This window comes from Panthera pardus, unplaced genomic scaffold (genome assembly GCF_024362965.1).
Source record: "Panthera pardus isolate Hobbes unplaced genomic scaffold, ASM2436296v1 HiC_scaffold_20, whole genome shotgun sequence".
NCBI classification, from domain to species: Eukaryota; Metazoa; Chordata; class Mammalia; order Carnivora; family Felidae; genus Panthera; species Panthera pardus.
The window spans coordinates 64,204,361-64,220,958 of NW_026526766.1; the positions used below are offsets into that span (position 1 = coordinate 64,204,361).

Below are 16,598 nucleotides of genomic sequence, written 5' to 3' on the forward strand. Positions count from 1 at the left end.
ATATTCCTGCAACAAATTTGGATGAATGATACATTGTCTTGTTACTTGCTATAAAAATTTTTAATTTTAAGATAAAATGTTTTACATTAGGTTTGATAATGATTATCTGCTACCAAAGAAGAAGAATTAAGCTCTATTACTGCAACTTTTCTGAAGACTGAAATTATGACAAAATAAAAAGTTAAAAACAAACTACTGAAAAGTAAAATGCTCTGACTTAGGCATAATCGCTATTAAAACATTATATTCTTTGTATCTGAAAAAAAATCCTGACTAAATTAAGTACTATCTCTTTCTCTCTCTCTCTCTCTCTCTCTCTCTCTCTCTCTCTCTCGCGCGCGCGCGCACACACACACACACACACACACACACCTAACAGATATATCTAGTGTTCATGTATATGTATGTGTGTGAGTAATCAAATTACCTCTTTCTTCACCATTTTTTTTTGTGAATTTTTACAATATCTACAAAATATTCACCATTCATGGATATCCTATGACAAGGCCCTTAATTAAAAAAAATAAAAAGCATGGCTATTGGTCCATGTACATCTAGGAATTTTCTACATATATACATATACATACTATCACCATATAGAATAAATGGAATAAAACGCTTGAATTCCTAAGTTCTATAGTCAATAACTTATTTTCTTTTCACAAAATTTATATGATTTTTGTACTGAATAGACACTGCTATGAAAGAAAACATTTGCAGTAGACATTGTATAAGAAGAGTGAAGTAATAGCACCCGAGAGTTACATCAAGTTCTAAATTTAGAAATATTGGTGTAGTTGTTTTAGTTGTGTAAATTTTTATTCCATTAAACTCATCCCCAGAGGCAATCATTAATTCTTTGTAATGTTCTATCATTTAGAGAATATTATAAGACAAGAAGATGCTAAACAGCACAGAGATAACTGCAAACATGAGCATGGAAGAACTAAGGAAAGATATGTAGAAAAAAGAACACTTATAAAGGTCTTTCTGGAAGTACAGGGGAACCTTGGTGAAGATTTTTCATGGTTTTATTATTTAAGGACTATGATATACACTCAACTTTAATTTCGCTGATTTACATAATGTTTAAGCGCAGGATGGTATACAAGAAACCATCATTTAGGTCATACGTAAACCTTGTCTGCTGGTCATCCAAATTCATCAAAATATTCTCTGTCCAACCTCTGTGTACAAAGCATTAGTTTTTGCAATGAGTTAAAATGTCTTTAAATTATTATCAATTCAGTCTTCTAGATTTAGAAACATTTCTTATTATTGGCACCATAGAAAATAATTTAAAATAGTAAATTATTTGCATGGAAAATTAATAGATTTTCCATTTTGTTTGCAATTAATTCATATAACTATGTAGAGTAGGAGATGGTCACATCATTTTCCCCATAAATATCTTGCTGTATACTCTAGAGAAACTAGAGGTAGCAAAGATATTAGTAAATCTAGATTTTATTACGAGGCAATTGTAAGAATTTTGCTCCACTAATGAAAGGGGATTGACTCAACTTTGAGCCATTCTTGAATTGTATATATAACTACATTTCCAAAAAAAAAAAAAAAAAAAAGGTGCATGACTTCCATCCATCCAAGTATTAAACTTTATTTGTGCTTTTTGGTTAGACATAAGTCACATAAAGAAAAAGAAATTATTTATTTAGACTCTAATTATTATTCTATATTTTAATATTTCTATTTCTCACATTATTATACTATTATATATCATATACTAATATAAGTATTAAATTATCAAAAGACTACATTTGAGAATAAAATAAACTATTTCTTCTGTATATATTCAATATTGAAATTAATGTGAATCACTAAAAATATTATTACATATGAAAATAACATTTCACATTCTGGTGCTGTGAATAAACATAATCTAGTTGGTTGAAAAGGCTATTTATTTGCTTTATTATTTTAGTGGCAAACATTTAAGAAAGCAGTTTTTATATCTGTGGTCCTAATTCCATATCAGAAACATCAATAATAGTAATAAAATAAAGAAAAATTTAAAAAATTATTAGATATATTTAAAATATATGTCACTACTTGTGGATATATTCAATCTTTTTTCTAGGAGGTATCAAGTACTATTCATGAAAAAAGCCAATAGTAAATCACTGAAAAGAGACAGAAAAGTTATCTACTGAGAAGTCATATACCACATTACTGCACAACCAGGAAAATCTTTTAAAAGCAATGGCAAAATACAAAAATATTTCAATATAATAATAATTCATATCACTACTCAAATAATCAACAAAATATTTCTAAATTGAAATAACAGCAATAGCAAAATCACCCAATATTTATTTGCCACTAACGATTTTCTAAACACTTTTCTTGTATTGTCATTTAATCCTCATACCAGTCCTAACATGTTGTCTCTGTTTAACTGAACATAGAGCAGTTAAGCTAACAGGAGAAAATTTTCAAAAATAATGGTAAAAGCAGACTTTCAATCTGAATTTAAATCTCACAGCACACTAGGATTTAGACCAAGATTTTGTGGCTTAATTGTTCCGGGATTTGGGGAAATTGTTCTTTAACACCTCACCTCAGTTTCTTCATAGCATCATTACTTTATCTGCAAAAATGTACAGTTCTATTAAAATTACATAAAATTACATCACATATGTAAAGTTCCCACTCTACAATTTTTTAAGAAAAGCAGTTGTTCAATGCATAACTGCTTGGCTCCATTAGTCTCAAAGGAACCTGTCCTGCTGCTACTCTTCCCACTGCTGATAGACTTTAGTGTGTCTCTTCACAAATATTGCACTCTGATTAGTAAGTCATAGGAGTTGTATTTGCAGGAATATGCTATAGAAAACAAAAATACGGAAACTGAAAATATGCATTTGAATCCTAGCTCAACCATCATGTCATCATGAAGGAGGGACAAGAAAAGAATATAAAACACAGAACTCAAAGCAGAATGGGAAAGTACTATCTCACATCCAAATACCATTAATTCTAAAAAGCATTAGAAAAAATGAATTATGCCTGGAGACAAGGTAAAGATTCATCTATTTATCTATCTATGATATTATTAAGGAATCAGCTCTAATTAACACGATATTTTCCAAAATATTTCATGTTTTCCCCTTATCTTTATGTGTGTCATCAAGAAATACCTCTAAAGGGGTGCCTGGGTTGTCCAGTCGATTAAGCCTCCTACCTGGGCTCAGGTCATAATCTCACAGTTGGTGAGTTCGAGCCCCACGTAGGGCTCTGTGCTGACAGCTCAGAGCCTGGAGCCTGCTTTGGATTCTGTGTCTCCCTCACTCTCTGCCCTTCTCCCACTCACGCTCTGTCTCTCTCTGTCTCTCAAAAATAAATAAAAATGTTAAAAAAATTAAAAAAAAAAAAAAAGAAATACCTCTAGGGATGCCTGGGTGGCTCAGTCAGTTGAACAACCGACTTCAGCCCAGGTCATGATCCTGTGCTTCATGGGTTCGAGCCCCGCATCGGGCTCTATGTTGATGGCTCAGAGCCTGGAGCCTGATTCTGATTCTGTTTCTCTCTCTCTCCGTCCCTCCCCCACTCTCTGTCTCCCATAAATAAACAAACATTAAAAAAATGTAAAGAAATACTTCTATAATTCCTTTTTTTTACATTTCAATTAATCAGTTTATAGTATCTTAAATTCTGCTAAGAATTGAATAGAATAAGAGAAAACTGACATCTAGTGTCAAATAAATCATATAATGGTGAGTACAGAGATAAAGATTACTAGAAAATTGTTTCATGTATGGTTTCTGCAAGTAGTGAATATTGATAACAGGCCAATTGGTTTTGCAATGTTTTACTTTGATACTGATAGTTAAAAAAAAAATTATTTTGAACGAGACTGAAAGTGGGGGCAGAGGGAGAGGGAGAATCACAAGCAGGCTCTATGCTCAGCACAGAGCCAGACATGGTGCTTGATCTCATGACAGTGAGACGGTGCCTGACACAGGTCTGGATCTCACCACTGTGAGATCATGACCTGAGCCAAGAGTCTGTTGTTTAACCCAATGATCCACCCAGGTGCCAGACATTGATACTCTTTAAAGCAGTCATTCTCATATATATAAAAGGAGATTTCAATGAATGAGAGTTGCAGGTCAAATGATATAATACTAGCAAAAACACACACACACAAAAATCATGCTTATACATTATTGAAATACCCTAGTCTAAATTAGAGGGACTTAGTTTGGTTAACTAGTAATCAGGAGAGTGGGGTTTAAGTCTAAGGTTAGTTTAGACAAGTAAACATTACTGAGCTTCAGTGTTTCTTCAGTAGCATAAAGGCACTGAAACAAATTCTAATATCTCAACAAGTTACATTGTATGGTTTTAAAACTCATTAATAAAATGAAAAACAAATATTTTTAATAATGTCAAGTCTTATAGACCAAAGTCAATATTGCATTTTATGTGGTATTTTAATCCATGGTAATATAAAATATTACAAATGCCAGAGATATAATATGAACAAAGGTAAGTGATTTCTTGTAATCCTTCATAATGCCCATGTCAACTACTGGGAATTATAAAACAAGAAGTAGTAAACACATTATTTCTGACAAAGAAACTAAATACCAGATATTCTGCTGCTCTGACATTTCAGAAAACTGATACTCAAGATTATATTTTTAAATGCCAGCATGTTATTACTTTATGTGCTATGTGAATGCAGTTGCATGCATTCAAAAAAAATGATGGCATTTAGTTTATCTTAAAACAGAGCATAATAAAATAATTATAAGTTAGAATAAAATTAACAGGACTATGTCCCATTTTAGTACAAATATAGGGAAATACACTTTTCATTCATAATAATTTTGTTATTTTAAATATTTCTAAACATATGGTTTTACTCTTATTCAAATATATTTTTTATGCATTTTAATTGTCTTATTGTGAAAGCTATGTATCTGAGGGCAATAGAAAGAATTCGGAATTCAAGTGTTACATTATAGAAAAATAACTAATAAACTAAATTTTCTGCAGTAAATTCAAATGAACAATTCTAAGAAATTTTAATAATAGTCACTAAAATCTCAGTCTAGATAATTATATATTTGATTTGAAAAATAAACTGTAGATTTTAAATGTTCTTCTAAAATTTTATGAAAGTACAATAAAATTTATGATAGATTTAGCATACAACACAATCATGATACACAGAAATACTTATTGAATAATTATTACATTAAACTTTTATTATAAAAGGGTATAAACCTAGTATTTTGTTTTACTTTTATGAAATGTAAGTTTAATAAAAACTGATGGCATATGCAATAAACATTTACAAAATTTAGACAAGTCCATGTAAGTAGAGTGTAAGTATATATGTATATATATATGTTTGTGTAATGTATATGTGAATGCATATGTGTGTACATATAATGTGTTCTATTTCAGAAATGCTACATTAGAATTTTAGGTTGATTCCTTGGAACTCTTTATTCTAGAAATATATAAGTATCTCTAAAAATTTTAAAGCATATTTAAATTGACCTCTGACTCAGGAGATAAACCTTGACAGAGGTAAAGATCTTCTACAGAAATTTCTAGTAAGCTAGTACGTACTTACAGAGTAGGTAAATCCCTCACCCCTTAGTAAGATAAAACTTCTCAGAATAAATTGTGTTTAAGTACTATCCATAATTTCCTTAGAAGTCCATGATGTGGCAAGCTTAACAGCCTTTGTTTTTGCAACCTAGTTACTTTTCTCAGGACACGTGTGTTAAAATAATTCAAGAGAAGCTGACAATCTGGGAGGTCTGACAAACTAAAAATTCTATATGTAAAATTCCTTCTCTCTCTCTCTCTCTCTCTCTCTCTCTCCCTCCCTCCCTCCCTCTTTGTATGCATGCACGTGCACCTGTTTCTTTCTCTGTCTCCAACCCCATTGGTTTTTTTCTATAATAGTTGTTATGGATTGGTAAACACAGGGCAATAATGCCTTTGGGTGGTTTGCTCTGCCTAGGAAATTAGAACCTTGAACTCCAAAAGAATGAAGGTGACACATCTGAATCCCAGGAGCACACTCTAGTTTTTCCCTACAATTATCAAGTACAGTTTGATCTAAACAATATGCTAAAACTCATGAAAGGCAGATACATTGTATTTATATATCATTTCATACAAATGTTATATTTCACACTAAACAATAAGCCACCTTTTACGAATATTTTCCGTATCAATAAAATATATAAAAAAATATCAATAAAATATAAATATAAAAATTAAAAATAATAATTAAACAACAATAACATTAAAAAATTGTAGGTTAATACCAAAAGGTCACTGGTATCGATATTTTGAAGTCAATAAAAGAATCACTAATTAGGGAAATGAAAGTTTGAAATGAGAGTCACTACCAATAACATATGATTCAATTCACCAGGCAAATGATAATTCTAATTTTTTATGCACCTAATTAAAAGTATCTCAAAAATATAAAGCAAAAATTGACTGAAGTAAAAGGAGACACAGATCCACTATCCTAATGGGAAAATTTAACTCATCTCTCTCTGTAAATGATAGACATTAAATATCAGTAAGAATTTTTAAAAGTTCAACATAATCAACACCTAAATATAATCGATAAATTATCCAACTTTACTCCTAATAACTAAGAAAATATATACCCTTTTCTCTACCATGCAAGGTCCACTCATGAAAACTGTTCTCATTCAAATCTCGAAAGCAAGTCTCAAGAAATGAAAAAAAAAATCATATGTTAAGTTACAAATAAAGAATACACATAGTTTTGGAAGATTCTAATTGTTTGGAAATTAATAGCAATCCCTATATAAATTAAAGAATAAAATTTTTTTAATAAAATCAGAAAGATAAAGAAATGACAAAATTATACAATAAAACTTGTGAATCTAATTAAAATTACAGTACAGAACTTTCTATAATGCAACTTAGCAAGTTAGAAAAACTAAAACAGAATGTAATAAAATATCAAAGGACAAAGAGAAAATTATAAAAATAAAATTAAAAATATATGATCAATTTATCAACAAAAGTGAGATTCACAAAATAAGATTCATAAATCTTTAAGATTTACAAACTAAGATCAATGAAGAAAGAGAGAAGGCAAAAAACAGATCACATTAGGAAAGCAAAATAGTGTGAAAAAAGGGGACAGCAATATTAAAAAATAATGGACGGAAATTGTGAAATCTTTATCCCAATAAATTCGAAAACTTGCACTTCCAAAAAAAACATAATATTTGCCAAAACTGACTCAAAACAAAAAACTTAAGTATTACTCTAATCATCACAAAACCCAATATGGTTTTTAAAAATCATCCTACAAAAAAGGGCAGGTCCAAGCAGTCCTACCTTCTAACATTCAAGGAACAAACAAATCAAATTCACCACAATTATTGTAAAGTCCAGAAAGAGAACACATCTATGTTACTTTAACCAAATCTCTTAACCTTGGTACCAACATAAAAATAATATTAAAGGTAGAATTATAAGCAAATCTCACATATAAATATAGATGCAAATATCTTAAAATAGATACCTTCACACCAAATTAAGAACAACTAAAGGTGATAATACACCTTGAATAATTTAAACTTACCACAGGAATTTATTGTTTTTTAGTATGAGAAAAAAATTATTATAAACTGACTAATTTGTATATGAGAAAATCAAGTAATCATCCCAATGGTTACCAAAATGGGGATTAAGGAATCACAACCTGTTATGTTAAAAAACATCTCACCAAAATAAACAGAAAATAGAGTTTTCTCAATGTGACAATCCTTAACCATTATAAAACTGGAAAAAAACACATAATGTGAAATATTTAAAGTATTTATTTTATGACTAGAAACAAGTAAAAGGCATCCATTTTTACTGACGTCATTTCTATTCTGCTGGAGACACTGTCCAGTGCAAGAAGTCAAAGAAAATTAAGGGGATAGCAAAAAATAAGTCAGATCCTTTTTTATAAATGATATAGTAAAAAGAATCTACAAGTAGATTTATAAAAATTTTAGATTGTACAAAATTATTAAAATTAACAATGGAAAATTTGCTTCTATACAAAATTAATATCTGAAATTTTATTGCACTTTAATGTTAGAACTAAAAGCATTTCTAATATTTAATTAAAATATATCACTTAACATAGAAACAAAACCTCTAATGTACCTAAGGGGTAAAATCTAAGAAAATGTGGGTAAAATTTTTACAGAGTAAAATGCATTTATAATATTTATATATAGTTTATATATTTTATGTATAGTTTATGTTGAGTATACATAAAAATTAGTGATATATATTGGAGGAGACATTAATAAATCAAGAGATATGTACTCATACTCAATATAACAAGATCCCATATTTATCATAAATGAGATATAAATTCAATTCTAATCAAAATTTCAATAGGATTTGGTAGAAATTAATAAACATAAATTTAAGTCATAAAATGCCAAGAATAGTCAAGGAAATCCCAAAGAGTAAGACTTATCTGCCACATAATTTTCAAGTATTATTTTTAAAGATGCCATATATGTCAGTGTCATATGACAGCACTTTAATCAATGCTATTTTCAACCCATGTGACTGCAGAATTTAGAGCTGAGATTATATATAGGATTCCTATAAACTTACAAAAAAACCCATAAAGTATCCAGATGATAAATGGACATACACAGAGGCAATTTACAGAGAAGGAAATATGAAAGCCTAATAATTATTTTTATGATATCACCTATTGAAATGTCAAATACATGTAACTTAAAATATAATTTTTAGCAATTCACACATATATGATGACGTTGTCAAGAAAGACAAAACATAAAACAAAATTGAGGCTAGTAGTCCTCTAGATGGAAGAAGAGGATGTTGATTTTTGTCAGGGAAAGGCCAGTAGGAATTCTACAATGACCAGAAAGTTCTGGATTAAAGGTGATTAGTGGGCACACAAATATTTTTTTCTTATTCCTTATGTGTCACATGTTTCTTATATTTTTATGATATATTTTCATATAAAATGCACAATTTAAGGAGTATCATGGTAAATTATTAAAAAAAATTAAAAAGACAAAAATGTAGTATAAAAAGTTTCCAGAGAGACCTTGCTTCAGCAGCACATAATACTAAAAGTGGAAAGACACAGAGAAGATTAGCATAGTCCCTGGACAAGGATGACACAAAATGCTTCCAGAGAGAGTAAATCTCTTTACTCATAACAAACTCAACCACAGTAGTATATACTACAGAAAGCTAAATAAAACCATTTTCAGAAATGCAAGCAGTGAAAATCTACCATGCAATGACCTTCTAAGAGTGAATTACTCTTAAGTGTATTCTTGCACACTAATAAATTCATCAATGAAGAATCATGAAATATAAGAAATAATGATGAGAAAGAAAACTGGTAAAATGTATAGTTAATACTAATAATCATTAACAAAAAACAAAACTCAACAAAACAAAAATGGGCCTTTCTCTGATTTTTCATTCTGAATGGAAATAAATTTGATTCAAGAAAGAGTTAGGTGGTCCCATTTTAGTGTATGGCACAAGATGTATTTTTCACTGCAGGTTCTGCCAGAGTCTTTCATTGGCGAAACAGACTGTTCAAATTATACACACACAGCAATTGTGTGTGTGTGTGTGTGTGTGTGTGGCTGTGCACACACACTATAGATCCAACAAATCCTAAAGAAAGCATAAGTAGAACACACTGTACCCACCCTCCTTTATACAAAGGTGTTCTGGCTAAGCTTTCAGTAAGTACATGTAATATTTTTAATATTTGCTATCTAAATGCTACATGGGAAGATGAAGGGTTATGTTGATCAAATTCTGTATCATTTTAACCATCTTCCCTCCTTGCTTGGCTTTAGTATACACAGGTTGATTAGTAATGTAGTTTCGACTATTGTGCTTACTCACAAGATCACAATTGGGGTTAAAAAGAATAAGAATCTTCATTTTTTTTCAGCAATTTCAAGGTTATTAGTTTCAGAATTCAGGCCTTTTCTAGGGCCAAGTAAGATGTATCTCACATCAAACTTATTTCAAATTTGGCCTCTGGCATTAAGGAGAATATAAGGTCCAGCAAGTCCATTGTTTGAGATTTCCTTTGAAGTATTAGGTAACAGGTATGGATTGAATTATCTTCCCAGATGCTTTCCTTTAATTCTTTCTGTATGAAATGCTAGGGCTCTGTTATTTAAGACTGCAACATGAAAACAGAGCCAAAAATATATTCTGGTTGTTTTGGAGCAATGAAGTTTAATGAAGGCCCAGTTTATGAAAAATTTGAAGATGGTAAAAAATTGTAAGACCCTGAAGCACACTTTACGTTGAAATTCGGAAGGCTTAGGGAATGTGCCAACTGGAACTGAAGTCATACCATAGAATAAATATTGCATTATTGAATATCTACTTATATATTTGTATCTTGTGAATATAATGTTGCTGCCATGAAAGTATGCGGGTGCTTAATAAAAATCATTTCACTTAAAAGATGAGCCAGTATGGAGCTGTTGCAGATAGAGGCTAGGATATAGGTTGACACAAAGAAAGAGGTTATGAAGTTTAAATGAGGTGAGAAGAATGAAGCTTCTCTTCTGCCCTCAGCCCTCTCCATGTTTTCTACCCACTTTTCTTTTTTTCTTTCATTTTTTTATACCAATTCTTGCCAAAATTAAGTTGATACTTGATTTCCTTATCTAGTAATCTCTGCATGAAATGCTTACTGGTCACAAGCCTGTAGAAGAGGAAGGGTCAGTGGCAGAATACACTGCTGAGCTACTCCTTAGACACTGATTCCATTTAGAATTTTTCAAAAATAGGATGCTTACGCTTTTGATTTGGTGATGCTGCTAGATTTTGTTTCTGCCACTATTACTGGAAGGAAAAACGACAGTGGTCCCACAAGTTTCTAATTTCTATTCTGACATATATGCCCAGGGGCATATCACTCTCCCCCCATTGGAGTTGCTTAAGATTTTATACTTCCATAAAACCTGGACTTGGTATAGGAGAAGATGTCTACTCTTGTAATCCAGATGTTTGCCTCATATTCTGCTCAATTTTCAAGGATGATCAAGAGCAGGGACATCCATTCTCTTATGAAAATCCTTTATCCTCAGCTTTTGAGCCATTTACAAGATTCCAATGGAAAAAAAGGATATTTATCATGTGAAAATTACATAATTTTTAACATGTTTGAATATTGTAGTCAATTTATATATATGTGCATATATATGTGTGTATATATATATATATATATATATATATACTTACATATATAGAAAGTGCAGTCTTTGTCAGAAAATATATATTTAAATTAGCTATATTGATAAAAATGACAATTATTGGAAGGATTTAGAGATATTGCTCAGAATCCAAGAAAAGAAATGTAGCAAAAATCCATGAGGCTCTGGAATCAGGAAATACAATATTGAGAACTCAGGCCATAACATAATACAGATGTTTAGGGATTAAAGCTTTGGATAGTAGAAGCTTGTTAATATTGAATCACGAATAGGTCAGTTCTTTATTAACTAGAAAACAATATACAACTGAAGTGAGTTTGTCATAAAGGGTATCCATATCAGATGAAAGGATAGAAATCATCCAAAAATGTTCTCTAACCCCTTCTACGTAAGGATGTCCTTGATATTCATACATGTATTGAAGGATTGACATTTAATGCTCAAACTATCCATATATGCACACACACACACACCCCTATATATAACTAATTGATTGAAGTTTTCATTTTCCTGATCATCGTTTTTACATATAAACAAAACTTGCATTTCTTCTCTATTTTTTGCTTCTATAAAGTTGAAAGTTGCTTGGATTTTCTTCCTTTAAGTTACTATGTAACTTTGATAATGTAGGCTTTCCAAATACTACAAGACATGAACTATATTATTTTTCTTAAAAAAATGCTTCATGTTTGACATTGTCAACGTAGGTTTGATGGCTAAGTCACTTACTATTGAATTTTGGTACTTCAGGTTAAGGGAATTTAAGATTTTTCTATAGAAGAGGTGACAGTCATTCTGCAGCAGTTCTTGAAAGCTGATGAAACCGCCTAAGTGACAAAAATGGGGTCCGGTTGAAGCTAACCAATTTGGAAAATTGGGGGAAGGGAGGATGGCTAAGTGGATAAAGCATTATTAATACAGTTCTAAGTAGGGTCCAATTTCACAAGAGATGTCAGAAATCCAAAACCACTACTCTGTGGGTTTACAGCGTGAAGTTTTCTAAAGTTTCCTTCTGAAGTATACAAAAATTTGCCTACCAATAAGATGGGATTAACCTAAGGCCCATAAACATCCAGAATTTTATTTGTATTATTTGTATTTGTATTATTTGTATTTATTTGTATTATTTTTTACACAAAGTTTGGTCTCTTTGAGAACATGTTAAATCCAGAGAATAGACGAAAGTAATTCTTAAGAAACATTACTCAAATTCCCTTGGCAACATATATCTTTGTCAAGTCACAAAAAATAATTTGCTAAATCTTGGATTATTCTTTTTTAAAAATAAGAGGGGAGTAATCATTTTAAGATAGAGAATTGCTCAAAAGCTTATAAATAATGTGGAATATCCATTTATCAATCCTGGTCTTTTTTCAGTAATTTTGGTATTTTTCATCATGCTCTGTAAGATCTATTTTTAATCTATTGGACAATAATTCATGAGAAATTTGGAAGAACTCTGGTGTTTTGATCTTGAATTCAATATGGCATCTGAAGAGATCTAATAATTTTTAATAAAGCACAGCTTCCATTTCAACCTTCTCCTTGTTAAATGATTTATTTTAAAAATTTTTCTAAATTAAAAATTTTTTTCTTATTTGAGAGAGAAAGAGAGAGAGCAAGAGCAGGGAGGGACAGAGAGAGAGAGGAAAAGAGAAGATCTCAAGTAGCCTCTGCGCTGACAGCCAGGCTCAAACTCACAAATCATGAGGTCATTATCTGAGTGGAAATGAAGAGTCCTACTCTTAACCCACTGAGTCACCCAGGTGCCCATCCTTGTCAAATGATTTAAATGAAACTCGTGACTTCTTCAGCCTAATCTGGAGCCTCATACGTGATAAAATCAAAATTGCTTATGGAGATAAAGTATAATATGTTACAAATGAATAATATTTTTAGGAGAGAATATTGAGGGGGGTAACCAAAGATTAACTCCCAGTTTTCTTATTAAACAAAAGTATCAGAGAAAAAATAACAGGAAATCTACTCAAGGTGCTGAATCTGTTCAAGAATTAACTTTATGGTTCTCAAAAAGTTATAAGCTAAATTTATACATTTCCGATGTTCTTACATGCAAAAGGAGATAGTTGCCACAGTAATTACATTTGTAATTCCTATAGCTGGCAATAACCAGAGAAGGAAGTTTCATTGTGTATAGAGAGGGTAAAAGAACATGGAATGGTGAAGTTCAGCCTTTGGATAAAGGAAGTGAAAAAAAAAGCCTGGGCATTCGAAATATATTTTTGTGGAGAAAAAAGGTAAGATGTGGTTTTTACTGATACCACAATTAAGCACCACACGATATGTTTGAAAATCTAATGATTTATCTAAATAAAAGCATCCTTAAGACAATTTCAATATAAATCATGTCCAAAATATTTACCTTGAATGTTCCTTGGAATGCCTATGTGAGTATGTCAAGTGATATGGATCACTACCTTTCAGCGTAGGGATTTTTATGTAATTGAACCACAGTTGATACACAATTTTAATTTTACATTAGGTTCAGGTGTACAACAATGTTTCAACACAGAATAGGGCACTTTGGCTTTGACTAGCTATAACTTTTAGAAGATGTTCTCCTTAGATCCAGGATTGCACAAATATCAGTATCTCTTCAACTTCAAATATATGCAAAACCAGAAAAAAATGGGAAGATGGAAATTAATGTGTACTGCTGATTCCCAGTTCAAGCATAGATCTGGAGATATGAATGAATGAATGTTAAAGTTGATAAAGAACTGAAAAGCTGGGTAGAGAGAGTGGCCTAAGATTGAGGAAAAGCAGCAACCTCTCTGGTAGCAGTTGTTTACCACTATGGTCAGAAAGTAGGCTATGGGGCAGATTTTTTTCTCTAACACATTGCCATGGGAATATCATTGCCTACTCCTGCTCTTTCTGGGCAGAAAAAAGATACAAAACTAACATAATGCTAGCACCAGAGTTGTTGTGAGGTGCAGGTAGCAATTAATGCAGGATGATTATTCTTCTCCTGACCTTTATTCAAGGCTTAGAGCCAAACCAGGAGAACAGCTTTAATGGGAGTCATTCGCTAAACCACCTAATGAAAGTGAAACAAAGATGATCAAGATTATGACTATGTGAAGTCTCCCACCCATCAGAAACCCTACTGTAATTGCATGTAGGTAAAGTGTATTAAGAATTTTAAAACAATGCATTTTTCATTTATCGATTTTTTTCTTTTATTCATATCATTTCTTTACTGTTTTCTTTAGAATTTTCATAGACTTTTTGTGTGTGTATGCACAGTAGTAATCCTATAATTGTTATATTTTCTCCCATTTACTACTTCTAAGGACAATATATTCTAGTATAGAATTTAATTTTTTTTTTGGTTTGAATTATTTTATCTCTGATAGTTCCCAATTAATTTCATATTGTTGTCTTACCTTCTCATTAATCACTGCTCGTAAAAAAGTAGCAAAAAAGAAAAAGCTGTATGTCAATTGATTCAGTTGATTCACCAGGGAAAGTAACTTCCTCTTAGGAAGAGAAATTCACTTTGTCTTAAAGTACGTTAACAGAATAATGGGGTAGTTGAGCATGAAAGATGAGGCCTTCTAAACATAACCCAGATAGAAGGTGTTTACTTTACAAAAAGTCAATTTCTCTACGTAAGAAACAAACAGGATTTTTTTTTTTTTGGAGTTGGGGCTGGGGGTGGAGAGGGAAGGTGATGGTTAATGCTGGAGAAAGTTATCCTAAGAGGCAAGAGTAAGACACCAATAAAGAGCATAAGAAAGCCAGGGAAAAATTATCTTTTATGTGTAATGGACATCTAATTTTAGGAGAGTGATATTTAGTATGTAAGGTCTTTCTTGCCACATCTATTGTTATCATCTGCTAGCCCCATACTTACAAAGAAAGACATTTGTACCGCTAGTTTTGTTTAATGGCATAAATGATGTTTAATTGGGAAAATGGTAATTATAAAGAGGACAGAGAAGGAATTTCAAAAGGGGGCTTAAGGTGAGCAACACTTGTGAAACAAGCTTATAAATGAATTAACCATTAATATATATCTCCTATTAATACTGAATCCTTCTGAAATTCAGAGTAATAGAGAAAATCTCAAAGATGATTTAATTATACTTAAAGATTTCTTATTTAGATATAAAGGGCATCCAATAATTCTGAAGGCCTAGAATCACCTGGAATATGTTTATTTCATAAAGAGCTCTTTAATTTTCAGAGTTTTTATTTGTTGCCTCTTATTTTGTTTAATAAAGGAAATGATCTGGAAAAAAAAAGAATGGCCATCAACTATATTCAGCATGCTCTGTTTATCTCTTCAGAAACTTCTCCTTCATGATGTTTCCCCCCATCACCCCAGTGAAACATGCAGTAAGTACGTCTGTGTCTCAAATATCTTCTTAGAGGGTACATCAGTCATATTGGTTTGGGACCCACCTTAATGACTTCATTTAGCCATAATCACCTACATAATTTACTTATCTCCAAATACAGACACATTCTGAGATACTGGGGGTTAGGATTTCAACATTTGAATTTGGAGGGACACAATTATGCCCATGAAAAGGGACATATGAAACTAGTTTATTTCACAGATTTAATCACTCAGAATCCTAAAGTGCTGGGTTTGGAACTCACAGCTTCAGTAGAAGAATAGAAGAATTTTACCATCTGATGTGACTCTGCTCTGATTATATTTTAGGACTACCATGAAGATATACTAAAAATTCTAACACCCTGGAGGAGTCTAAAATCCCATTCAGTTGCAAATCTTCCTGTCATGGGAGTTGATTGCCAGCTCTAATTTTGAGTGAACGCATTAAACATGATGGTGAAAATATCAATTAAAAAAATCTACTCTCCATACTACGTGTGTCTATTTCCATGTGAGTTCTTCCCTAACTTACATTCCACCTACACATAGTTGTTTGTGGCTTCTATTTTGTCAAACTCTTAAAACATTCTTAGTTAAAATCATCTATTTTTTTTTCTACTATCCTACCTTGACCTTGTCTTCAGCTTTTGCTCCTTAAAGATTGGGATGTGGGGGGACACTTCTCTCCTTTACCACATAATTCTTTTGTCAGGAATTTCAGGATTTCCTCAAAGTTTGCAGTTCTATGTTTGACATTCTCTAATTTCAACACTGATGTTTTTCATTTTATATTCTCATATTTTTGTAATTTGGGTTGGTTCTTGTATGGATTTGAAAACTTACACTTATTCTAGGCTATTATTCCCAAGAATTTCCCCATTACAAGGTTTGTATCTACCTGAACGCCCCAAAGATCCCAAAAATGCCAGTATTCAGGTTCCTAATTC

General features: G+C 31.5%; 1 long non-coding RNA gene and 1 other non-coding gene across 3 annotated transcripts in view; both read left to right on the forward strand.

The window, feature by feature from the left end:
• Positions 1-16,142, forward strand: part of LOC109270048 (uncharacterized) — a 28,522-nt gene extending 12,380 nt beyond the window's left edge. For both annotated transcript variants that reach the window (XR_008424286.1, XR_008424285.1), the window contains 5 exons: positions 693-1,012; positions 2,894-3,038; positions 14,291-14,424; positions 15,533-15,647; positions 15,979-16,142. This is a non-coding gene — a long non-coding RNA (uncharacterized LOC109270048). The remainder of the gene's footprint in view (positions 1-692; positions 1,013-2,893; positions 3,039-14,290; positions 14,425-15,532; positions 15,648-15,978) is intronic.
• Positions 9,129-9,234, forward strand: LOC128778701 (U6 spliceosomal RNA). Its single transcript, XR_008424431.1, has one exon. It is a non-coding gene; the product is annotated as a U6 spliceosomal RNA (small nuclear RNA).
• Positions 16,143-16,598: the final 456 nt, after the last annotated feature.